General features: G+C 50.3%; 1 long non-coding RNA gene across 1 annotated transcript in view; it reads left to right on the top strand.

Moving 5' to 3' along the window:
* Positions 1 to 23,030, top strand: part of LOC118015239 — a 69,498-nt gene extending 46,468 nt beyond the window's left edge. The window contains exons 2-4 of the long non-coding RNA XR_004680593.1: positions 3,354 to 3,482; positions 21,795 to 22,338; positions 22,584 to 23,030. This is a non-coding gene — a long non-coding RNA (uncharacterized LOC118015239). The remainder of the gene's footprint in view (positions 1 to 3,353; positions 3,483 to 21,794; positions 22,339 to 22,583) is intronic.
* Positions 23,031 to 26,101: the final 3,071 nt, after the last annotated feature.

Below are 26,101 nucleotides of genomic sequence, written 5' to 3'. Positions count from 1 at the left end.
TGCTTTGGACCCAAACGTAGTGTTTGTCCAGCACTCAGCTAGGAGCTGGGGCTGTAGCAGCGAACATGCCATCAGGAAACCTCAAGGAGCAGGAGGCCCATCACTCGGATGAGGTGTGGGGAGGGGCAGTGCCTGGTGATGCTCCGTGCACGCAGACAGGGGTCAGCCTAGTCTGGTGGGCAGGGCGGACAGATGGAGGATAAGGAGGTAACCGCAGGGATGGGGAACCGGGGGAAGAGAACAGTTGCAACAAGAGGGGACTGTGTGTGTACAGGCTCTGAGGCACGTGAGGAAGAGGGAGGCCTGTGTGGCTGGATCTCAGAGTGCAAATGGATGAGCAGAGGGGCAGGCACTGGGGCAGGGGTGGGGGCTGCCAGAGGGGAGGGGGCAGGGCCTTTGAGGCTCTGGTAGGGATGTTTTATTCTATATTAAGAACAATGGGGGACACCTGGGTGGCTCAGTCGTTAAGCGTCTGCCTTTGGCTCAGGTCATGATCCCAGGGTCCTGGGATCGAGTCCCACATTGGGCTCCTTGCTCAGTGAGGAGCCTGCTTCTCCCTCTCCCTCTGCTGCTCCCCCTGCTTGTGCTCTCTCTCTCTCCGACAAATAAATAAATAAAAATCTTAAAAAAAAAAAAAAAGAACAATGGGAAGGGCCAACAAACACATGAAAAGATGCTCAACATCAGTAGCAACTGGAGAAATGCAAATCAAAACCACAATGAGATACTACCTCGTGCCACTAAGATTAAAAAAAACAAAAAAACAAAAACAACAAACAAAACCCCAGAAAAGAACAAGTGTTGGGGAGGCTGTGGAGAAACTGGAACCCCTGTGCACTGCTGATGGGACTGGAAAATGGGGCAGCCTCTGCAGAAAGCACTTTGGTGGTTCTTCAAAAAGTTAAACATACAGTTACCTTGTGCCCCAGCATTTCCACTCCTGAGTACATACCCAAGAGGACTGGTGCTCAGACAATGAATGCTCATAGCAGCATTATTCATAATCGAAAAAAGTGGAAACAGCCCAAATGTTCATCAACTGGCCAGAGGAAAAATAAACTGCAGTCCATCCTTAATGAAGTATTACTCAGCCATGAAAGAGAATGAAGTGCAGATCCATGCTACACCTAAAATTTCATGCTAAGGTGAAGAAGCCAGTCCCAAAAGACCACATACTGTATGATTCCATTCATGTGTAATGTCCAGAAGGGGCCAATCCGTACAGACAGAAAACAAATTAGTGGTTGCCAGTGGCCGGGGGGAGGGGAAGAATGGAGTGACTGGTTGATGGTATGGGGGTTTTGGGGGATGGGGTGATGAAAATGTTCTGGAATTAGTGGGGATTGTTGCATAACTTCATTAATATAATTAATGCCACTGCATCGTACACTTTAAAATGTTAATTGACAGGGGCGCCTGGGTGGCTCAGTCTATTGAGCTACTGCCTTCAGCTCAGGTCATGATCTCAGGGTCCTGGGATCGAGCCCCGCGTCGGGCTCCCTGCTCAGCGGTGAGTCTGCTTCTCCCTCTCCCTCTGCCTCTTCTCCCCCTGCTCATGCTCTCTCTCTCTCAAATAAATAAATATTGTTGGAAAGTGTTATTGACAGATTTCATCACACACCCATATTAAGTACAATTTTAAAAGGGGGGGCAGAACAATGGGAGGGCCAGTTGAGGGTCCAAAGCAGCAGATGGAAGGGCAGACTGTAGGACTGGCAGACGTCCTGCCAGTTCTAAGCCCTTGGGTATCTGCATCTCTCTACCTTCCGGCACTTGCGAAGGCTCTCAGAGCCTGCTTCCTCGTCTGAGCGCTGGGCCCGGGCAAAGCTTCACCTCGCTGCCAGGTTTCCCTAAGAGCACGTGGGGAGCTCCAGTATACAGTAGGTGTGCAAACAGTGCCGTGCAAGGAAGAGGCAGCTCCAAGGGACAAAGTAACCCATTCATGGCCATCCAGTTAAGTGACCAAGTCAGAACTGTCTGGAGTCACACTGCCCGGCTCCTTATCTCGACTTTGCCCCTTGGAGCTGCCGTGGCCTTGTACACAACGTGCAGCTGATAACAGCAGTTTTTCCTCACTTCTAGGCCCTCCGCACCTCTGGGCCCACCAGATGGAGCAGCCAGCCCTGGGGCCTCTCCACCCCGGAACCAGGAAGCAGTTTTCTCTCAGGACTCCAAGCGCTCCCTGGCTCACTCCCTTTGCGAAGACTTCCCCAGACTCCCAGATGGGTCGTCCTCATTCAGTTCAAGAGCAGGAAACATACAAAATGTGTTCTTATTTAATGGCTTCTGTTGTTGGCCTGGGAAGTCACTGAGAGGAAAATCAGAGGCAAGCACAGGCTCTTTTCCTGAAAACATGCATGAAAATGTTAACTTTTGCATTGGCTTCTGTGCTATTGTTCCAAGTTTATCAAGCTATCATGGAAGGTGGTTCCAGAAGGGCAAATCATAAGAACACGGGGAAGCCCTGAGGGTGTCTTCCACAGTCCGTTTCCCCCACTGGTCCCTTCTGCTTTGTGCCCTTCACTTCCTCTGACCCCCTACCCCCCAGCAGCCTGGTGCCCCAACCTTCCAGTCTCGAAGATGGGGTTCATATGAAGATGAAGGTATGGCACTTAGCCCTATGTGCAGCTTATAATAAGTGCTTGATAGGGTCAGTGACAATTATAATGACTTTAAATCATAAAAAAATCACTGCTCATTTTTCTCAGGGACCTTGCTTTTTCTGACATAATTGGTCATCTAACTGTAAGACTGTATCTTTTCCCACAGGACTCAATAGACTTTTTTAATGACAAAGACAAAAAGCAGCTGTCCACCCTATCCTTTGTGCTGACTCGGCTCTTCCAGGGGAGAAGGTTGCTCCTCCGTGGCCTGGACATTCTCCAAGTGCCTCCCAGGGCTGACAGGGGACTCAGGGCAGACGTCTCCATTAGGCACAGGATGTACTAGGGCCATGATACTTTTAGCGGCTCATGAAAATACTTCGATTTCTTTTCAAATCAGAAGGGAGACAATGAACTCTTAGATGGAAGAAAATATTTTAATATGTACTATTAATGTGGATTCATAGACATTCATATGAATTCACATATTCATCTTTATAGCTACAGAGTCATCAACTATAACTGTTATGCATTTTGTTATTGAGGAAGGGGCCCACAAAGGCCAAAGTGTCCCAGAGCCACAGAAGTCAGTGCAGCCCTGGGCCCCCAGCAAGGAGGCACTTTCCCTCTGCTCATCTCGTTTCCGATTCTGATCACTACCAGCAACCCTGCAGAGAGGCTGAGCTTTGGAAAAAAGAGGTGAGCTGGTTGGTGTCCGCCAGTCCTGAATGCCCCTTGTTGCCATTTCAGAGATGTCAGGTGGAAGAGCCCCTACTCCTGAGAGGAGAGCCCCTCAGTCTGCCCCCAAGCCTCATCTGCCACCTTCTCCAGCTACCTCTGGCCTGCCGGGAAGAGAGCTGCATGGTCGGAACAGCGCAGGTAAATGTTAACCACTAATTCTGGTCAGAACCGTTGTTGCCAAAACCTCCATAACGCTGCGAGGCTGTAGTTGACCAGTGTCCTGGGAGTGCCCACGGAGCGTCAACCTGGCTCAGTCAGGTTCTCCACAGAAGCAGAGCCAAGAGATGAGATAGACAGATAGACCTAGATAGATGGATAGGTGGGTGGGTGGGTGGGCGGTTGGATGGATGGATGGATGGATGGATGGATGGGTGAACAGAGAGATGGATGGATTTTAGGGAGCTGGTTCCCAAAATTGTGGGTCCTGGCAAGTCCCAAATTTATAGGGCAGGCCAGCAGACTGGAAACTCAGTCAGGGGTTGCTGATGTAGTCTGGAGGCAGGATTTCTTCTTTGGGAAATCTCAGAAGGCCTTTCACTGATTGTATGAGGCCCATCCACATTATTAAGTGTTCATAGTCTTCTTGACTTGAAGTCAGCTGATTGTAGATGTTGCCCACGAGTACGAAATACCTTCACAGCAACACTCAGATTAGTGTTTGATTGAATAACTGGGGACCATGGTCTGGCCAGGGTCACACATAAACTGACTCTCATGTTGCCCATGCTGCATTGGTATTGGTCAGACCTTGCTGGCTTATTTAACTACTTGAATCCTCTGTAATTGTCCGCCTGCCTCCCCAGTCAGGAAGGCCCAAGTCAGGTTCTCAGCTAGCGGGACCTTGAACCGTCCAGCCCAGTGCCTGGCCCTTTAGCTAGGTCAGAGTGATGCTGTGTCCCCAGGGCTCTTCGGTGCAGCTCATGCCCCCTTGCCTTGTCACTGTAAGCAATGGCCAGAAGTGAGCACTAGTCAGTGCTCTCCCTGGGTAGTTCTGGTTTCCTGGGCTCTGTAGCCCTAGATGCAGTGGCAGAAAGGACCAGCCACAGGGCCCTGTCTTCAGGGTCTTAGGCTCTTTCCTTCTGTGGGGATGGAGGGCAGGGAGTGAATGTCTTTGCCTTTCCAGCAGAGGGGAAAACACAGCCCCCTCCAGACGTCCACACTCAGAGGAAGCCACTTTAGAGGTAGGCTACCAGCATAGGCCTCTAAATGCCCCCATGGCATCCTAGAGCTTGGGGGTTGGCTGAATGCACTAGAAGCATCTAGAGTTAGTTGTTCAAACTGCAACTCGTGACCTACATGTGGTTGTCCTAAAATCAAGTTTGCAAGCCTCAACCAGCATATTTGGAAACATGAAACAGAATAAAAAGAACATAATGGGGTATCTCTATTTTTAAATTTTTGAGGCACCTCCACACTGTTTTCCAAAGTGGCTGTACCAACTTGCATTCCCACCAACAATGTAAGAGGGTTCCCCTTTCTCTACAACCTCTACAACATTTGTTGTTTCTTTCCCTGTCCATTTTTGCCATTCTAACTGGTGTAGGTGGTATCTCAATGTGGTTTTGATTTGGATTTCCCTGATGGCTAATGATGATGAACATTTTTTCATGTGTCTGTTAGCTATTTGGATGTCTCCTTCAGAGAAGTGTCTTTTCATATCTTCTGCCCACTTTTTGACTTGATTATTTGTTTTTTGGGTGCTGAGTTTGAGAAGTTCTTTATAGATCTTGGATACCGGCTCTTTATCTGTAGTGTCATTTGCAAATATCTTCTCCCATTTTGTGGGTTGCCTCTTTGTTTTGTTGACTGTTTCCTTTGCTGTGCAGAAGCTTTTTATCTTGATGAAGTCCCAAAAGTTCATTTTTGCTTTTGTTTCACTAGCTTTTAGAGCTGTATCTTGAAAGAAGTTGCTGTGGGCGATGTCAAAGAGGTTACTGCCTATGTTCTCCTCTAGGATTTTGATGGATTCCTGTCTCACATTGAGGTCTTTCATCCACTTTGAGTTTGTCTTTGTGATTGCACCCTGGGTATTTACCTCAAAGACACAAATGTAGTGAAAAGAAGGGCCATATGTCCGCAATAGCCAAACTGTGGAAAGAGCCGAGATGCCCTTCAACAGATGAATGGATAAAGAAGATGTGGTCCATATATACAATGGAATATTACTCAGCCATCAGAAAAGATGAATACCCAACTTTTACATCAACATGGATGGGACTGGAGGAGATTATGCTAAGTGAAATAAGTCAAGCAGAGAAAGTCAATTATCATATGGTTTCACTTATTTGTGGAACATACGGAATAACATGGAGGACATTAGGAGAAGGAAGGGGAAAATGGGGGGCGGGAATTGGAGGGAGAGATGAACCATGAGACACTATGGACTGTGAGAAACAAACAGGGTTTTAGAGGGGAGCGGGGAGGGGGGATTGGTGAGCCCGGTGATGGGTATTAAGGAGGGCACGTACTGCATGGAGCACTGTGTGTTATACGAAAACAACGGATCGTGGATCACCACATCAAAAACCAATGATGTATTGTATGGTGACCAACATAACATAATAAAATTTAAAAAAAAAACATAATGGAAAATATTCAAGTGTATCGTCTTAGTCCATTTGGGCTGTTAGCAAAAAAAAAAAAAAACACAAAAAAAACAAAAAACAAAAAACAAAAACAAAAAACAAAAACAAAACCTATGCACCGGGTGGCTTAAACAACAAACATTCATGTCTCACAATTTTGGAAGCCGGGAAGTCTAAGAGCAAGGCAGCAAGAGATTTGCTGTCTGGTGAGGTTCATAGATGGTCATCTTCTGCTGTGTTCTCACAAGGCAGAAAGGTTGAGGCAGCTCTCTGGGTCTCTTTTATGATGGCATCAGTCCCATTCATGAGGGCTCCACCCTCACGACCTCATCACCTCCCAAAGGCTGGGTTAAGATTTCAACATATGAATTCTGGCACATTCAGTCTAAGCATCCTGCCCCTAGTTCCCCAAATTCATGTCCTTCTCACATGCAAAATCCCACCCAACAGCCCCCCAAATTTTAATAGGTTCTGGCATCAGCTCTAAAGTCTAAGGCCAAAGGCTCATCTACACCTCATCTAGATCACCTATGAGCAAGACCCAAGGTTTGGTGCATCCTGAGGCCAATTCCCCTCCAGCTGTGAGCCCGCGAAAGCAAAGAAGTTACAGTGGTGGGACAGGCATAGGATAGACAGTCCCCTTCCAAAAGGGAGAAATAGGAAAGAAGGAAGAGGTAAATGGGTCCCAAGTAAGTCTCAAACCAACAGGGCAAACATTAAACCTTAAGGCTCCAGAATAATCCCGTTGGGCTTGATGCTCTTTCAAGCCCACTGGGCTGGCAACAGTACCCTCCAGCTCCTTGGGATGGCCCGCGGTGGCTCTCTGCCTGGGCCCTGCCCCCAAGATGGCTCTCTGCTGGTGCCCTGAGGTTCTCCCTGGCTGGACTCCCAAGCCCATGACTCCACGTGGCCACTCTGTCCTTTGGATCCTAGGTGGAGGCAGCCGTGGCCTGATGCAGGCACCCTGAGCTTTTGGGAAGAACAGTGTGTGTTTGCGGCTGAATGGCATTACGCTCCAGTCCTATAGGGTCTGAGAAGTCCATCATTCTTCCTTCCTTTTGACCTCACTTTCTCTGTCTCCTTTAGTCCCAGCTGGCAGCGTATCTGCTGGTGTCACCCCACCTCTGTGTCTAGCCTTTGTTGATGATGGTCTGTAGTTCACATCCTTGCTAATCTCCGTATCAAAGGGTTGCTTGGCCATACCCTTAGGGTTCTCATTTTTCCCAATATGGGTGGGCTGGGAATTTTCCCAGTCTTTGAGTTCTCTTTCTTTTTTGCTGAACAATCCCATATTTAAGTCACTTCTCTCTTCTCACATTCCACTATGAGCTGTCAGGAGGAGCCAAGCCTCACCTTCAACGCTTTGCTAGAAATCTCTTCAGCTAATATCCTATTTCATTACTTGCAAGTTCCGCCTTCCATAAAACACTAGAACATGAACACAGTTCAGCCAAGTTCTTTGCCACTATATAACAAGGATCGCCTCCCCTCCAATTGCCAATAACATGTCCTCATTTCCATGTGAGATCTCATCAGAGTGACCTTTTCCATCCAGAAGACTGAGGCATTCTCTCTAGCACCTCTCTTTCCTTCCTGAGCTCTCTTTAAAGGCCCACGCACAGCAATGGAGGCTCCAGTCTCTACTGTTCCAGAGCTGCTCCCACATGTTTAGAGCTTTGTTAGAGCAGCACCCCAATTCTCAGTACCAATTTCTTGGTCTGTTTGGGCTGCTATAACAGAATACCATAGACTGAGGGACTTAAACAGCAAACACTTCCTCCTCCCAGTTCTGGAAGCTGGGAAGTCCAAGATCAAGGCACCAACAGACTTGGTGTCTGGTGAGAGTCTACTTCCTGATTCATAGACAGCCATCCTTTCGCTGTGTCTTCTCATGATGGAAGAGGCAAGGGAGCTCTCTGGGGTCTCTTTTATAAGGACACCATTCCATTCATGAGGGCTCCACCCTCACGACCTCATCACCTCCCAAAGGCCTCACCTCTTGATACCATCACCTTGGGAGTTAGGTTTCAACATACGAGTTTTAGGCACATAAACCTTCAGTGTACAGCAGCATCTCAAGTTGTAATCTACGTATTGATTCATGAAACTTTTGTTACACTTGATACTGATTTGTATGTGTACTTGTTTTCGGTGTTCATGCAAAATATATTTCTTACTATAAAAATGTTTGAGGGGCGCCTGGCTGGCTCAGTTGGTAGGCCATGGGACTCTTGATCTCAGGGTCATGAGTTCCAGCCTCATGTTGGTGTAAAGATTACTTAAAAAACGTTTTTTTTAAAGATAAAAAGTAAAAAAGATAAAGTAAAAATGTTTGAAGTCATCAATGTATCCAAACAAGCCATTGTGCAGATGGGGAAATTGAGACCTAAAATTAGGGATAGGACATGTTTAAGGTCTTATAATGAGGAAGAACAGAGAAGGATTAGAATCAACAAGTTGTCTCCTGACCTGAGCCCACGTGCTCCAAACTGGCTGCTGGACTGTGGCAATAGCCACCTAGGACTGCAAGACTTGACATTAACAAGGAAGATCAAGATCCCCTAAACAATCCCAAGCGTGTCTTAGAGGGACAAAAGCTGTTTTTACTATGGATTGGGCTTTTTAAAGTGCATTCAAGTATACAACAGTATTGGTAATCATTTTACAATGTATATATGTATCAAAACATCAAGTTGTGCACCTTAAATATAAACAATTATTTGTCAATTAAGCCTCAATAAAGCTACAGAAAAAAGTCACCAGGCATGCCTGGCTGGCTTGGTTTGGTGGAGCGTGCAACTCTTGATCTCGGAGTTGTGAGTTCAAGCCCCACGTTGGGTGTAGAGATTACTTAAAAAATAAATAAATAAAATCTTAAAAAAAAAAGTCACCAAAAAAACTGCATTCACTTTTGGGTTGCAGTCACAAATGCAAAGTAATTTTACTCCTTAGGGGATGCTGTGTTTTTGTATATTTCTGCCTGCCTACCATCCACTTTCCTTGCTTCTAAACTCTCTTTCTTCTGGGGTGTGGGGTGTCTCCACGCCAATCAGGGTTGAGCTGAAGCAGCACGGCCAAGGTGATATAGAATGATAGGGTTATCGTAGGATGGGACCCGCTGCCCTGGGTGGGGGGCTGGTGGAGGGCTCTAAGCATCAAGTGTTTAGCTTAAGGTCACCCAGGCCAACAGTCAGGAAGGAAAATGGGGCATGGGCAAGAACAAAGGCACACTGGTACCCCCATCTGTCTCTGGCCACCTCCAACCTGGGTACCATGGGTGACCAGCAAGGGAAGCTGGTGCCCCTCACCAAGAAAGCTGGCAGGAGCTGAGGCAGCTACAGGACTGCGACCCACCCCGTGTCAACAAGAGGAGCCACCAGATCAGGGACACAATGTGCGAGCTGCCTCAGCACTGACTTCTACTTCACTTATGTTTTCCAAAAGTCATTTGATTCTCTTGTGGTCCCCACTGACCAAGAGCTGTACCAGGAAGGGGTTCTGGGCACTGAAGCACTGGTTTCACTCGATTGGCATGAAGCAAAGCCACTGTTTTTAACCATTTAGTGCAAGAAACAGCAGGGGCTAGAAATCTAGAAAACTTCAACATCCTGAGACTGGCTGTGTGTTTGTTCTAGGGCCTGATGTGGGGGGGCAAAGGCAGCTTTGCACTCCCAACACTCCCTCCTCACAGACTTCATATCATCTTGTAATCCGTGGTTTCAGGGCCTCACCTGCCTATAGATACAGGGTCCCAAGAATATTAATAAGCCAGAGGCCCAGTTCTTGCCCCTCCCTGTTCACTGAGGGTCCTGACTCACCCCCTGTTAGGGACTGAATGTTTGTGTCCCTCAAAATCATGTTTAATCTAACTACCTCCCAGTGTGATGATATTTGGAGGTGGGTCCTTTGGGAGGTAATTAGGTTTAGATGAGGTCATGGGGGTGGAGCCCTATGATGAAATTAGTGTCCTTATAGGAAGAGGGAGGGACCAGAACCCTCTCCCTCTCTCCACCATGTAAGGACACAGCAAGATGGCGGCTATCTGCAAACCAGGAAAAGGGCCCTCAACAGGAACCAAATCCACCAACACCTTGATTTTGGATTTCCCAGCTCTAGAACTGTGAGAAATGTTTATTATTTAAGGCACCCAGCCTGTGAAATTTTGTTACAGTAGCCCAAATTGACTAACACACCCCTTGATTATTTCTGGGAATTCCCAAAGGAGCTCTTGTTAGTGTTCACAAACATCCACTTATCACCACCTTCTTCCTTTCCAGAATTCATTCCCATTTGTTGATATCTGCTGCCCAGGGAGCCCCTTATAGAAACCACACGGCTACCTGGCCAAAGGCCATGCCAAGGGTCTGGTCCTGATACTGCCCAAACTGCCCACACCTCCTCATGACACAGCAGACTGGGGTTCTAGCAGGAAAAGGGGGAACAAGCTTGACTCTCTATTTTGGGCACATTTTATTCTCTGGGCTCTGAGAAGCAAGGTGCACTGGGCCCAGAGGCCACAGGTCTCTCAACAGAGCTTTAAATCATGCTGCTCTGGACAAAGTGTTTGCTCCTGGGATTCGCAGCCCCAGTCACCTAACTCCTCCACCCTTCTTCTACCACCTGGTGACCCCACCAGGCCTCAGGCCTGTGGAATGCCTCCATGTTCTGCCCCTGCATGTCTGGGGAGCTCTGTGGACTGTTTCCGAATCCTTAAACTAAGCCCCTTGGTAATTGACTTGGACTTTGTGAGTTAGCCCCCCCACTTATCCCCCTTTCCTGATCTCAGCCCCCAACAGGAAGAATGTCTCTCTACCCCTCACTCAAAAGGGAAGTGGTCCTGATTTCCTCCCAGCGTCCTTCCCTCAGCTGGGGTGGAGGTTCAGCCCAGGTTCTCAGGAGGGATGCCTCCCTCCCAACACTGTTCATCCTTTTCCAGATGGGAACATAAAAGTTCTAGGTCTTTATGCCCCAACCATGGGCCTGGCTGTTCTTATAACCTTCTGACAACTTCCATTTAGAAAGGGAAAGACCTGCCAGAATAATGCACACTATGTTGGGTGGTGTCCACAAGTTGGCCAAATATGAGCATTCCATATATTGTGCTATAGAAGATAGAGGTTGTCATGACAAGAAGAATGTCTTGCCGCATGGCATGGGACCTTGGTAGCAGGGCCTCACAAGAGATCATCAACAGGGGAGTGGGGAGGTTCACAAAATTGCAACCCTTCTTAGAACAGTGTCTCCTTGGAATTTAGAGAAACGATGGTGCCTTTCTTTCCATAACAAACAAACGTTACCAAAACAATACTTACTAGCACAGCCCATCTCTTGTGTCCTCTGCATCCCATTCCACATTACCATTGGCTGTCATGTTCATCTCTTTTAAACTTGATCTCATTTCAGGTGAGAGCAAGGTCTGTTCCAGAACAGAATATCTGTGGGTGCATGGGCCAGCAGCACTCACTCACACAAAAGGTAGGCATCTGAGTTCAAGTCCCCACTCTCTACTTTTGGTCATGATGTGTGGTCATGTGGGATGCCGGGCAAGTAAATCAGCCTTCCAGGTTGCAACTGGACAGACATATGGAGTGAGGAACCTTTGGGGACTGCAGGAGGTGGTCCTCTCCTCAGCCAGCTCCTGCTGTATGGAGCACTCATGGTGTGTGTTGGAGGAGAGACACTTACGATGACTCCCAAGATGCTTGTCACCACTACCTGAAGAATGCCAGTTGCAGACAGCATCCTGCATGGCCTCAGGAGAGGTGGGAGTTCTTGGGGGAATCCTTGCCTGAAGGGGTACTAACTGCACAGTTAAGGGTGTTCCTGGGGCCTGGTTTCTGTCCAAAGGAATTCCTATAACCTTATCAGGGGTCACCTTCCCAGGGGTTTCAGGTGAGGGGCAACACTAGGAAGCCCCTTTGGGCCTGGCCTCCCAACTCACTGCTTTCCCCTTGTTACTGTGGTCAGTTGTCATTAATGGGCCCCCTAGTGAAACCCTTGTTGGATGTCTGTAGTCATTAAGTGTTAGCATCATCTAACATTTTCCTTGGGCTGCCAGCAGACAATTGTCCAAGGTAGGCAGCTTGAAATATAAATACAGACCAGCAGAATGACTTAGTGGTCAAGGGCTGCCCTGCCATCAAAATGGGGGTTCCACCAAGGGCCTCCTGTCTCCCTGGTCTAGACAAGAAATTCTCCTCAAAGTTGCTTCCCTCATGCTGTCATTTCCCGTCCTTTGTCAAAACAAGCTAAAAATAAAAAGCTAGAAGGGTGCCTGGCTGGCTCAGTTGGTAGAGCATGTGACTCTTGATCTTGGGGTCATGAGTTCAAGCCCCGCATTGAGCTTAAAATAAACAAATAAAATAAAAGAGAGAGAAAAAATTAAAAGGTAGGAAAAAATTTTAAATAGTAAAATAAGCTAGAAGACAGCACCCTAAAAAGAAAGTAGATTGAGTGGCAAAAAGTAAACAGTGCTAAAAAAAAAAAAAAAAAAAAAGTAAACAGTGCTAACAATGAAGATGAAGGCCAGCAAAAAAAAAATGCCCACAGGGGGCCCCAAGAGGTAGGTGACCACAGTTGTGGGCAGTAACTGTCCTGTGACCAGCCAGCGCCAAGCTACCTTCCCAGCAGGGTCCCCAGAGGTAGTGTCCAAGTCTTGGGAGTTACATACACCCTACCCTGAGCTTCGAATGGCAGCCCCTTAAAGCACAACTGTGCTTTGGATGACACAGTGGTGTGCAGTCAACAGATATCTCCTCTCAAGCAGATCAAGGGCAGCACTTCTTGAGAGCGTCCTCCTAATTTCATCAACCACAGCTCCCCAGAGTGTCTCTGCCCTGAGATATGCCCTATGCTGGCACCCAGGGTCCCACTTGGCTCCCCTGCCCTGGAACTCCCAGTCTAATGTGGATACTTTTTCCTCCCAGTTTTATTGACGTATAATTGACAGATAAAATTGTAATATATTTGAAGTGTACAATGCGGTGATTTGATATATGTAGACATTGTAAAAGGATTCCTGCAACTGAGTTAATTAACACATCCATCACCTCACATATTTACCTTTTTTGTTGTTGTTGAGAACACTGAATTTCTACTCCCCTAGCAAAGTTCAGTTATACAATCCAGTGCTATCAACTACAGTCACCATGCTTTACATGAGATCCTCAGACCTTATTCATCCTATAACTGAAAGTTTGTACCCTTTCACCAACTTCTCTTAATTTCCCCCACTCCTCAGCCCCTGGCAACCACTTGTGTCCACTCTGTTTCTGTTTCTATGAATTTGACTTTTCTCCCCTGATTTTAATATAGTCCAGCTTGTCCCCCTTTCCCTTATGCTTTGTGTTTCTCATGCCATGTTTAAGGAATCTTTCCCTACCCTTAGGTCATGAAGATATTCTCCTTTATGATCTTCTGGAAGCTTTGTAGTTTTACCTTTCACATTTAAGTCCTCAATCCACCTGGTCTTGATTTGTGTGTGTGATGTGAAGTAGGGGCCCTATTTCATTTTTTATCCTTATGGATACCCAGTTGTCCCTGTACAATTGATTGAGAAGACTGTTCCCTCCCCACTCCTCTGTCATAAAGCAGATTTTATCTGTACATGGGACTGTCTCCAAGCTCATTCTTCCATTCCATCAGTCTGTCCAGCTTTATACCAAAACCACAAAATACAGATGTCTCTCAACAGCTACTGACCCAGGCTGCGTTCATTAGGGATTAGAAGGCTAAAGGTTGGGTATAGCCACGTTAGTAAGGATCTAGAAAATCAACTGGGAAAGCCTGGAGTTGTCATGGGGGGCAAAGGGTTCCCTAGCATGTCAGGGAGCAGAAGAGAGAGATTCTTAGGAGGATGAATGGAGAGTCAAGTCAGGTCTCAGCATGGGAGCATGAGGCTGAGAAAAGAATGTGGGGGTAATTGGGGTGTCCAAGGCTGAGATCACAGGGGCCTGGATGAAGGAGGCGGCAGGAAAAACAGAAAGGGAGGGATGCATCCAAGAGACATTGAGAAGAGAAAGTTAAAATGATGGCCCTTTGTTACGAGTCAGTGGAAGGGGAAGGGGGCTGGAGACTGAACGATGATGCTAAGCTTTCTAGCCCAGAAACTGAGAGATGATTCTGGTTTGATGAAAGAGGCCCATAAAGTAGTCGGGGGAGTGTGTTTTCTGCTATTCCGTCCTGAAAGTTCAGTTGGTGTTCCCGAGAGCCCGAGTGCTCCTGACTGTGCACAGAGCCAGGCTGTTAAGCACTGACACGTCACCCGTGGCTTTGGGCTTTGGGGGTTGATGGGAGACTTTGAGTCATATTCAGGCCCCCTTGGGTAGTGTTGAGTGGATTCACTTTGCATTCTGAACCCAGTTGGATCATAAGGACATCCCAAAACACACCATTTGATAAGTAAGCAGCTGTCTTCCCAATGGCAAAGGTCACCCCGATTAAAACAACAGCAGCAACAAAAAATAGTGACCAAAACTAAAGGAAAAACTAACTTAAAAAACAGCAACAACAACCCAGTTAACCCTAGGCTAATTCATGGAACACTATGAAACATATCTAATATTGAGGGGCGCCTGGCTGGCTCAGTCTGTAGAGCGTGTGACTCTTGATCTCGGTCGGGGTTGTGAGCTCCAGCCCCACGTTGGGGGTAAAGATTACCTACAGAGAGGGAGGCAAACCATAAGAGACTCTTAACTCTAGGGAACAAACTGAGGGTTGCTGGAGGGGAGGTGGGTAGGGGGATGGGGTAACTGGCTGACGGGCTTTAAGGAGGGCACTGATGGAATGAGCACTGGGTGTTACATGCAACTGATGAATCACTAAATTCTACTTCTGAAACTAATAATACACTATATGTTAACTCAATTGAATTTAAATAAAAAATTTAAAAATTAAAAATTAAAATATTTAAAACAAAATAAATAAAAGTATATTGAATACTTTGTAAATGCTTAAAATGTTCTTTTTTCTGTCAGCCTAGTCTGTTTAAATGCATGGCACCGTTCCTCTCCATCTCCTACCCCTGCTGATCTCTGCCAAAGCATTCAGGTCTCATAGTATTACTGAAAAGCCAAAAGCATATTTACAGAGACTGGATGTGTATAAAGAGCAGATAAATCAAGTCTCTTGAGAAAATAAAATCCCACAGCAGATTATATATGTTGTAAGAAAACTAAAATAGCGTTCACAGCTCAATTACACCACCGATTGGATTTTTAGAAAGAGACCATTCACATTTTAGGTCATAAAATCATTCCCTTAATCCCTTAAACATCAAATAAAATTAAGATTTAGGATAAGATTCACTTGGTTAATAATGATATGAAAATCTTTGGCAAATAATTAAAAGGGATTTGGCAGTGTAAGAACCAGCTAATTCCAACACATATTTAACAAAGAATGGGTCAAGGGAGGAATTGGTGTTTACTTTTTCTTTTTCTATATGAAATTGTAAAGGCCTCTCATTCTGTATACTACTGATGCTTGCCACGAAATCAGAGGTGCTATGGGAGCACATCCTGGCCATGAGGGGCTGGATCAGTAAGCCCAGGCCCCCGGAAATGTCTTCCCCTGAAAGGTAGCCAGAGTCTCCAGTCTAATGAAGCAAAACTGTGGCGCGGACCACAAAGTTGCTATCTTGAGTTTCTGTAGTCACTTCTTTGTCCTGTGGCGTGAGAACCACTGCTGACTTCTCCTGGGCCTCAGAAATCCTACGCCCAAGCCACCTAGCTTTCAGGTGTAGAAGCCTTGTTTTGGAAAAGCTAAAAACCACGTGTCCTGAGCCTAGAGACCCCTCCCTGGCATTCACACTTGTCCACTCACTCATCCATTCGTCCACACACACATTCACTCATTTATTCACTCATCCACTCAGTTATCTATTCATTCACTCACTGATGGATTCATTCAGTCAATCACTCATCTGTTCACTCACACATTCACTCATTCATTCGTCCTCTCACTCACGCATCCACTCACTTATCCATGCACTCACTCCTCCATTCACCCACTTATTCGTTCGCTCACTCACCAATTCACTCATTTACTCACACACACACACACACACACACTCTCTCATCCATTCACTCACTCCCTCATTCATTTACATGCTCATTTCGCAAGTGTTTCTTGAGTGCTTGCCGTATGCTTGTTGGCCAGAGGGCTGCAGAGCATGCCAGGCCTTGGCCACTACCATCGAGGAGCTGACTCCCAGTGAGAGACGAAAGAATCAACAAAGTGACCACACCACAGGGCAGAAGAAAATAAGGGCAACATGTAGATAAGTAGAACCAGGGGGTGCAGGAGAAGTTAATGCCACCTCTAAAATGCTACATCATTTACTTCTTCCCTTTATTGCCTCTCTTCGCCACTAGAATGCCAGCTCCGTGAGAGCAGAGACTTTCATTGGCCTTGTTCACCGCCGTAGCTCCTGTGCCTAGAACAGTGCCTGCCACATGGTGGGTGCCCATTAAAATATCTGTGGAATGAATGAGTAGATTGTGGGGGAAGGAGGGAGCAATGTGGTGGAACTCTCTTTGGAAATGCTTCCCAGAAAAGGGAATCCCGGAGATGGGCCTTGAAAAAAGAAAAGGGTCTTGGTGGATAGCCAGGATTGAATAGCCTCTTGGTTTGAGGGACTAGCAAGAGCAATGGCCCGGGGGGTGGGAAATTGCCTGGTCTGTTCAGGGAACATAGGTGTCCTGCACAAGAATGTAGGTGCCAGGGGCGCCTGGGTGGCTCAGTTGGTTAAGCGACTGCCTTCGGCTCAGGTCATGATCCTGGAGTCCCGGGATCGAGTCCCGCATTGGGCTCCCTGCTCGGCAGGGAGTCTGCTTCTCCCTCTGACCCTCCTCCCTCTCATGCTCTCTGTTTCTCATTCTCTCTGTCTCAAATAAATAAATAAAATCTTTAAAAAAAAGAATGTAGGTGCCAAATAAGGTTGGGACCGAACCAGCAGGAGGATTCAAAGTCAGGTAGAGGTGCTGCATGGTCTCCTGCGTGTGTTGGGGTCTAGAGAAAGAAATTTGGCATCCACTTACTACGAGGGCTGAATGCTTGGTGGATCCAAGACTTGCAGCCTGGAGACTGCAGAAGAGCCCTGATACCCTTTACCGAGTGCCTATTGAGCACCTAGTGTGTCTGCAAGAAAAGTCTATCACAGAGGAAAAAACTAGCAGCAGCAGGTGTAACAGGAAGGGCCCTGGCAGGAGAGGAGGCAGGGGTGGGCCCCCAGCTGGGCCTCCCAGTCTGGCTGTCAGTCCTGTGATGGGGACGGGCCAGCTGATCCCAAGGGCCCCTGCAGCCTTGACATTCTGGGACTCTAATTAAAGAAGTGAAAACTTCATTCCAGATAGCTGGGGAAATCCTTGGGTTCAATTTCATCTCCCAGGGCTGGCAGTTCAGCTGGTACTGAGGCAGTTAAAAGAAATGGAATGGAAATCCAGAGAGCCTGCATCAGCCTAATTGTCCCTCGGCAGACTTGTTTGCTTCGAGATGTCAGCAACTCTTGTAGGCAACGGTCTGCAGTTTGGTTTCTGATCTTTTCTTTATACGTTGTGAAGAGGATGGGTCCCCTAGGCCAAGAGGAAATCAAAGACCAGGATCCTTCCAAATTTAGCTTCCAAGAAACCAGACAAGAAAGGTAGAGCTGGAGTCCAGCGGACCAGGGGGCCACTCTTGTCCTAAACACATCTCCGTTTTCATGGAAGTCAATCCCGCAGGCAGCGGAGAGGGAAGCCCCGATTCCAAGAGGCTCAGCTGGGCTGTCCCCTCTGGGTCCGTGCAGCTGGGGCCCACGAGAGGCCGGTGGCGCTGTGTGTCATTCCTGACACAGAAGGTCAGCTGGCACAAAAAAACCAGCTTAGAGAAGAGGGCTCTGAACAGTGAAACAACTGGATACTGGAAAATGCCCAGAACTGTCATCAAAAACAAAATAAGTACACACCTCACACAAGCTTGCGGATTTCCGTGGTTTGGCGAAATTTCCCTATCGAAACTGTGAGTGTTGCATGGTCCGAGCTGGACACCAACGCCAGGGAGGCCCAGCAAAGCATTTAAGTATTTAAGGTTGAAAGTAAAAGGCTTCCCATCAGAACAGGGGGATATGATGTGAGTAGGTGGGAAGGGAGGGAGGAGGCCCAGCCCCAAGAGGGGTTCAGCCTTGGCACCTGCTACCTGTTGGCACCATTGCTTGGGGGGAGGCAGAGGTGTAGTCCGAGGGGAAAGGCGGAAGATCCATCCCTGGAGCCTGAGACTGAGGAGCCCATGGGTTGTTCTGGGAGAGGGGCCAGGGGAGGAATTAGGAAGACATGCCTGGGCTCCAGGGACTAGGGAACTCCCTTCAGGCATTTCCTCAGTGGTATCTATGTGTCTGTGTGTGTGTGTGTGTGTGTGTGTGTGTGTGTGAGGGAGGGTGCTAAAGTTCGGGTTTGGTCATGGTCTGTTGGAGGAGTTTAAGGCATATCCAGGTGGACATGTCCAGCAGACTGTTGGACATACAACTCTGGCCCTGGGGGGAGAGGGAGGGCCCGTGAGCCCGGCCCGGGAGCCCCGGGGTGACGGCCCCTCGCCCACCCTCAGCCTCCTCCTCGGTCACCTTGGCCCCCAGGTCCTCCAGGTGGTTTCCGGTTTAACCAAACCCTCTGGAGCCCCGGAGCCCTGTGTCTGGGGCTTCGGGCCCCCGCGTTGCCCCAGGGGTGGGGTCCTGTGGGGCTCAGCTGGCTGCCCCGAGTGGGGCCCAGGGCCCCTTGGCAGGCGGGTCTCTTCCTGCCCCCGTGCCGCAGCCCAGGCTCGTCCTGTGGAGGTCTCAGTCTCTAGGGCTGGTCCTCTGCCCGGTGGGACCTGCCCCTGTTGGCCCTCTGAGGTGGACCAGGGCAGGGCTCGGCGGGGCGGGGGGAGGCCGGGCTGCAGCCCGTCGCTGTCTCCTCTGTGCGTCCCTGCCACACCGGGGACTCGGGCCCTGTCTGCGCTGGCGGGCAGGGTTCTGCCACTAGAGCTCCGGGTACATCGAAAGCCCCGTGTGTGCCTCCCCCAGGCCGGGACCTGCCTGGGGGTCAGCGACCCATGTGGCCTGCTGTCCTCTGCTGAGAGGCCCAGCACCGGGGCGGGGGGCGGGGGCTGGGGAAGCCAGTGGCCTCCAGCTCGCGTGGAGCAGCCTGCTCTTCGAGGGCGGCGGGAGACAGACAGACATTCACGTGGGAGGTGAAGGGGACCCGGAGCTGAGGCCCTGTCCCTGCATCCCTCTGACAGGCTGGGAAGGAAGGGGGGCAGGGAAAGAGGGAAGGAGGGAAAGCCATGGGCGCCCATTGGCAAAGCCCCATCGGCCGGCACCAGGGCCAACTCGTGTTCCCAGGGGCCGTGTGCTCGACAGATGCCCCCTTCAGCAGGTGACCGGGGTCAGCAGACCAGGCCAACTGAGTCCTCAACGAGAAAATCTCCCCCAGCGGCCCAGGCCTCGGACCGGTTGCTCCTGGTGGTCTTGGATGGGGCTTCCGGGTCCTCTGGAGACCACAGGCCCCTGGGGAGTCTCTGCGAGAGCCCTGGCCAAGGACACAGGGACCCCGGGCTGGCCCTGACTTGCCTGTCCCCCTGGGGGCCTGGTCTTCCCACCTGTCCCGCAGCGTGGGCCGGAGACCTGGCTGCCCCGGAGGGCCCTGCCTGTCCCTCCCACAGGCTCTCAGGGCCTGGCCGGCTCAGGGCTCCGGCCTCCAGGCGTGTCAGGGCCCCCTGAGCCACCCTGGGTCCGCTCTGGCTGCCTGAGTGATGCACAGGGATGGGAGGCCACGCCAGCCTTGGGCCCCTCTCTCTCCACCCCTCCAGTCCCGTCACCACTCCAGGGACAGGGTGCTCCCTCCCACTGTGGGGCTGATAAAGAGTATCATCCGCAGCTCATCCTCCCCCGGCGCAGGGCAATGCCAGTCCAAGGCCCCTCTAGCCTCCCCAGTGTGGGCTCCTGGGGCTCAGGGTTGGTCCCTGGGCAGTGTCCTTTACTTGTTTGCTGCCTCTTGTTCATTTTATTTTTAGCCCATTTCACCAGGCTCTCTCTGGCCTCAGCAAGAGGGGAGCGTGCCCAGAGAAACTGGTGGGCACATTAACAACGCAGGCAGAGGGTCCACTGAGGGGCTGGGAGGCCAGCTGAGAAATTGTTTGCTTAGCTTCATGTATTTATTAGTACGCTTGGAAACTGCTATTTATATTTTAACCCTCCAGGGACAGCCATGAATCTGTGGATAAAGAGAGTTGGTGTATTTCCAGCCTTGAAAGTAAGAAATAATCAGTAGTTACAGACCTCGCCGAGACTGCCAGGGTGGGAGGCTGTGGGCAGTGGGGCCCTGAGTGGGATGCCCTGAGAGTAGCTGCCGGGGGTGGTGGGTGTCACCACGCCCCCAGCCCCTCAGCTTGCAGGGGCTGTGCGTCGTGACAATCAATATAAGCCAAGGACAGAATAAGCCCGTAAAAAATGTCCGGGCAATCATGTAAAGGTTTCACACCTGGGAAAACGAAGACTCCAACACCCCCCGCCCCCCCTTGCAGAAAGTGCTAGAGGCCCCTCAGAGAGTCAAGTGGCTAGGCTGGGCCAGAGCCAGGGCCAGGGTTCCTTCCTTCTGTGCAAGAAGGTGGCACTCACAGGCCTAGAAGGCCCCTGTCCCCTTGCCCCATCCCTGCCAGCGTCTGTGGCCAGCACCGCACCGCAGCTGCTTCTGGGCAGCTGTGGGGCCAAGAGCCCCGTGCGGTCGGTGTGGAAAGCGGGGCTAGAAGAGCCTCTCTTTGAGGGAGGGCCGTTCCAGCTGAATCCACCCTGATCCTACCACTGCCTCCCCAGAGGGCTGACAGGTGGGAGTGAGGCCACCGAGGGGTCAGGGTGGGAGTGGGCGGCGGGGGTTGGCCCCGTGGACACTGGAATCCTGCCTCCAGCACAGCCCAGGCTCGGGGCCCTTGTCACATGTCTGACCCTAAGAAAATTCCTAATATTAAGACTTTTCCACGGAGAGCTGTTTGGGTCTCAGATGCCCCAGTGTTTGGTCTGTTATAATGGCAATGTTTTGGGATGCTTATCCATAAGCATTTTCACAATCTGCCGTGGCCTGCTTGTTGTTTGGGGAGCACTGGCTGCCGTCTGTGCAGACTAACGGGAGACAGTTTAAGGACATGTGTGTAGACATAACTGAGTTCTTCCTCGAGCAAGACTAGCTTGTGGGCATCTCAGAGCTTAACAGGAGAAAAGCAACTGAAGTCCGCACCCCCTCCCACGAGGTCTCTTTGCCTCGCTGATGGCACCCAGCAATGTGCATTTCAGTTCCTGGCGGGGAGGGGGTGGTTTGCTGTGGGGTCCTGGCACCAGGCGTCTGCTGGCTCGGTCTTGGCCTTCGATGGCACTGCAGGGGAGGAAGCCCTCTCCACCGCCCCCCCCCCCCACCGCAGCCCCTGCCTGGGCTGCACCCCGCCCCCACACCAGGGCGCCTCTGCCCTGGCCCAGCCACCGCGCCTGAGGAGAGCTCAGGTTTAGCTCAATTAACGTGTGGAGCCCATAGTTTACAGCTAAATCTACATACATCATAATCTAAAAAGCAAACATTTGCCTTTGACAGCTCTAATTTATGCATAGAATCAGTTTACTGTTTGCGTCTTAATTATTATTTTTTTGAATAGCTTGGTGGCAGAAAATCAAAGCCTGCTGAGTTTTACATTACAACTTATTTTCTTGTGTGTTTTTTCAATATAAAACATCTCATTAATACAGGTAATCTGGATACTTTATGTTTCAACCTTTCATGCTCATAAAACAAACTGAATGAAAATGTAGCTGATCTGTAGAGAAACTTTTTCTCCTGGTTTTTTTCTTTTTTTTTTTTTTTGGTCTCATCAGATACACCAGCAAATCCGTGGTGAGAGAGACTGAAACAAGAAAATGAAGAACATTCCAATCAGAGGTATGTTCAAGGAGTTTTGCCGTCCCCAGGGACGTGAGGTTCCACGGAAGTTCCATTAACACAGCACCCAGGAGGAGCGCCTTTCTTCTTTCAGCCCTCATTTGCCAAAGTGTTTGTCTGAGGGCCTCTGCACAGTTGGGTGAGGGCCCAGGGGCCAGGCGGGTGGGTCACAGGCCACAAGCCACAAACCACAGGTGCAACGAACGAGCGCCCGCCGGCCCCCAGCCGCCTTCCCCCGGGGAAGAGCCCCCTGCCCGCAGCCTCGCAAGCTGCCTTTCTTCGGAGCATCCCGGCCTCGGCAAACAGCCGACTGCTGAGCCAGGACAGGCTTGTCTGCAGCCCCTCTGCGGCCTGTCGAGAAGCCAGGAGGTGATCCGAGAGCTACCCGACTCCAGATCCTTGGCTTTGGGCCTCCTTGGCAGGAGGAAACTCCTCTGGGACCTCCGCCTAGAGCTTGAAGTTCTTGGAGGCGCCTTGGAGGTAAGAGAGGGCGCTAGAGGCAGAGGGAGGCTCTCGGTCCTGGCCCATCTCTGGGCTTTGCAGAAGCATCTCCCCTCCCTCCTGAGCCCTGGCCCTGTCGGTCCCCGCGCCTGCCCGCTTTGGCTGGGGACCCAAATCACAGGAAACAAAGAGGCTATTTAGGTGCAAATATCCCTAATGAATAAAGAAAGGAGATTCATTTGCCAGATTATTTAAAGCAAGTTGTCTAAACCATTTCTCTTTAGCCAGCACGCTGGCCCCAGGGACCCTGCAGCACGGAGCAGCCCTCAAAAGCCTGTCTTCGGAATCCCTGCTGGAACCAGTACCTGCAAGGAGCAGTGGACGAGGAGCAGAGTGCAAAGCTGCCTCCCCCGCGCCGTGGGGGAAGCTCCCGGGATCAGCTTTATGTGACTAGGCTCTTCGCAGCCAGCAGATTCTAAAACGGGGTGAGGAAGTGGCCAGATGGGACTGGAGACCCCGTGGACGTTTCCTAGCTGGCGGGGCTGCTAGGTTCTCCGCTGCCCGCCCCGTGCTCTGCATTGGGCTGCGAGTGGCTGGTCAGGAGCCAGGCTGGTGAGGAGCTGTGCTGCACCTGAAGGCCGCGGCCTGGGACTCCTCCAGTTCGGCCTAGGAAAAGGCCTGGTGGAGGGAAGCATCACAGGGCCGGGCCTCATTTCCTTGTATGCCATTCCTCTCTCTACTCCAATATTAAAACGTTTTGCAGACTCCACATAACAGCTAGCGATACTTTTATTATCTGTCGATCAGGAACAGAAAAGGGCGAACAGCCACGTAAATATGGCAGACCGCGCTTGGTGTGCACAGGGCTCCGCGGGCTCCCGGCCTCAGTGGCCCCCGGTCCTCCACTCGGCCTACGTTCCCCGAGGGCCCAGTGCGGGCCAGGCCTGTGTTCCGTGCTGGGCCCGAAACGACAAGAAAGACATGGCCCCTGCCTTCTGTGAGTGCACAGTCTACTAGGGGAGGCAGATGGGAACTGCGCATGGTCTTCGAGAAACTACCACGGGGCTGAAACCCGGGTGTCAGCAGGTTTGTGCTTTCTCTGAAGGCTCTAGGAGAGAATCCTTCCGCACGTCCTCCAGCTTCTGGTGGTGCCTTGGCTCGTGGCCGCGTCCCTCCAGTCTCTGCCCCCCGTCTTCACATGGCCTCCTTGTTCTCCTCTGCATTGCTCCTCTTCTTAGGACACTTGTCATTAGATTTAGACCCCCCACCCCCAGATAATCCAGGATGAGCTCATCTTGAAATCCTTAACTTGATTTCCTCTGCAAAGACCTTTTCCCAAATCAGGTCACAACCACAAATCCTCCCTGGCCAAGTAAGTAAATAAATAAAAGCAAAAGAGGAAGAAAAGCAAAAGAGAAAGAAAAGAGAAGAGAAGAAAAGAAAAGAAGAGTCCCATGAGAGATAATGTATATTCTTCCATTCAGCCACCAGAGGTGTATTCCCAAAGTCCTGCTTGGTTCCTGCCCTTACTCACAAGCCTGTGATAGCTCCCTAGTACCTGCGAGATGCTATCTGAGCCACTCAGTCTGGCTCTCAGCATCAGGTGGCCCCAGCCTACCTCTCCAGCCACTCCCCACTCCCCCACCCATCCTCACGGACATCCATACCCCATATCAGTCCCTTTTCTCCCCAGCTTACCCTGGTGTCCTCTGTCCCTGGGCCTCTGCTCGCTTCTTCCTCACCTAGGATGTTTTCCACACCTGCTCACCTTCTTTCCACCTTTCCAGGCTCAGTTCAAACCCCACCACTTCCTAGAAGCCTTCCTAGCCCTGCAGAGCTGAGAATGACTCCCTCTGCCCTAGTCCCTTCCCGTGGGTCCACGGGTCCATATCAGGGTGGCCAATTCTCCTAACTAGGATTCTCTCCCCCGGGGGATGGAGTTGAACTTGCCTTCCAGTCCCCGACACTTCGCACATGATAAGATACGCAATGGACTTTTGCAGAAAGGAATTGAAGGGGATGTGTGCATCTTACTGCTTCGTCCATTGCTTAGTTGGCAAGGAAGTTAACCAATTCCTAGAGCGGGGGAAAGGTAGGAAAACCAGCTGAGATAAAAGGGGTCCAGAGTCATCCAGCATAGCACGTGGCTTCCAAAGTTCCTGACTCCTGCCCTGGCCTTGCCTGCTGCCCCTTTTCTGCAGGGTGCCCCAGTCTGGAATCTCTCAGGCACCCCCTCTTGCCTTGGCACAAGGATTTGGGGTTCATTCTGTTGACACCTGAGATGAGTGCAGATCTTGCTCAGACTGCCCGAGGCTGTGCAGATGTCCCCCAAGCCCACTTCCTGCTTCCTCCTTGTTTCAGCCAAAGCCAGACCTCTTCCTCTCAGCTCCTCCGGCTGCTGGAATGTAAGCCCCGCCCCCCAGGCCATAGCTAGACATCATACCCAAACCCAACTCAACAGCACCCCTGGAGTCTGTGCCCAGAACCTCCCTGACAAGCCCTCCTTCTCAGGATACACAGCCCCGGGTAGCCATCCTCAGCCACCCCCTCGAGTCCTGCCTACTCAGGGACTGGCTGGTTTTGTCCCCAGCTTCTTCTTGGCCCCCAGCCTCTACCCACCTGCTCCCATGGGAGCATCAGCCCAAGGACTCCATCCCGCCATCACTATGGTGTAGGGAGGGGACAGAGCATGAACTCTGACATCAGTCCTAGGGTCACATCCCAGCTCTGTCTTCTACTTGCTTGTGACCTGCTCTGAGCCTCAGGTCCCAATGAACTCGTTCATTCACTCACTCACTAAAAAAATCTTTAGGGATGCCAGGCATACTATGTGCTAGGGATCGAGGGTGCAGCGGTGAGAAGGACAGAAATTCTGCCCTCCTCGGGAGCTCACAGCTTGGTCTTGTGAGGCGCTAGACATGCAAATAATAATGATGGAAGGAGACCAGGGCTATAATGTTGGGGCCCCGTGCTGGGCTGATGTGAGTGAAGAGCCACTACCAATTTCCCACTCTCAAGCATGACGTTATAAAAACTCAGCGAAGAGCTGGGAGCTAAAGAATTCTGCAGTTGCGGGGCACCTGGGTGGCTCAGTCGTTAAGCATCTGCCTTCGTCTCAGGTCATAATCCCAGGGTCCTGGGATCGAGCCCCGCATCGAGCCCCACATCGAGCCCCACATCGAGCCCCGCATCGGGCCCCACATCGAGCCCCACATCGGGCTCCCTGCTCCGTGGGAAGCCTGCTTCTCCCTCTCCCGCTCCCCCTGCTGTGTTCCCTCTCTCGCTGTGTCTCTCTCTATCAAATAAATAAATAAAATCTTAAAAAAAAAAAAAAAAGTATTCTGCAGTTGCAGTAAAAAGTCATTTTTCCTGCAAGGATTTCAATAAGAAAGATTTTTTTTTTTTTTAAGCCTAGCTGTGGGTGTATTTGGCTATCGCAGGCTTAGATAATCAGCTGTTCCTAATGGACAGAACAGACACGAACACCACAGAGCCCATCCTGAGCAGCCCAGAAAGCCAAAGTCAAGTTTCTGAATCACCGAAATACTGTGTGTCTTCGATTTTAAGATGGTGTGATGGCTAAGATGTAAATAATTTGATAATAGTTTTTCAAGAGGAAATAAAGCAGCCGCAGAACTGCATCGAAGGTGTCCGGGGCGAGTGGCATTAACGCAGGGGAGAGCACGGACTCTGAAAAATTCTCCCGGGCAGCCCGCCTGCCAAGCGCCCGAGGCCTCATCCATCAGTCACTGGCGACACTTCCACCCTCCGCCATGCCCACGGCCTGAGCAAGAACAAGCCA

This window comes from Mirounga leonina, unplaced genomic scaffold (assembly GCF_011800145.1).
Source record: "Mirounga leonina isolate KUSES-001 unplaced genomic scaffold, KU_Mleo_1.0 Mir_101799, whole genome shotgun sequence".
NCBI classification, from domain to species: Eukaryota; Metazoa; Chordata; class Mammalia; order Carnivora; family Phocidae; genus Mirounga; species Mirounga leonina.
This window is presented reverse-complemented; position numbering and strand designations above follow the sequence as displayed.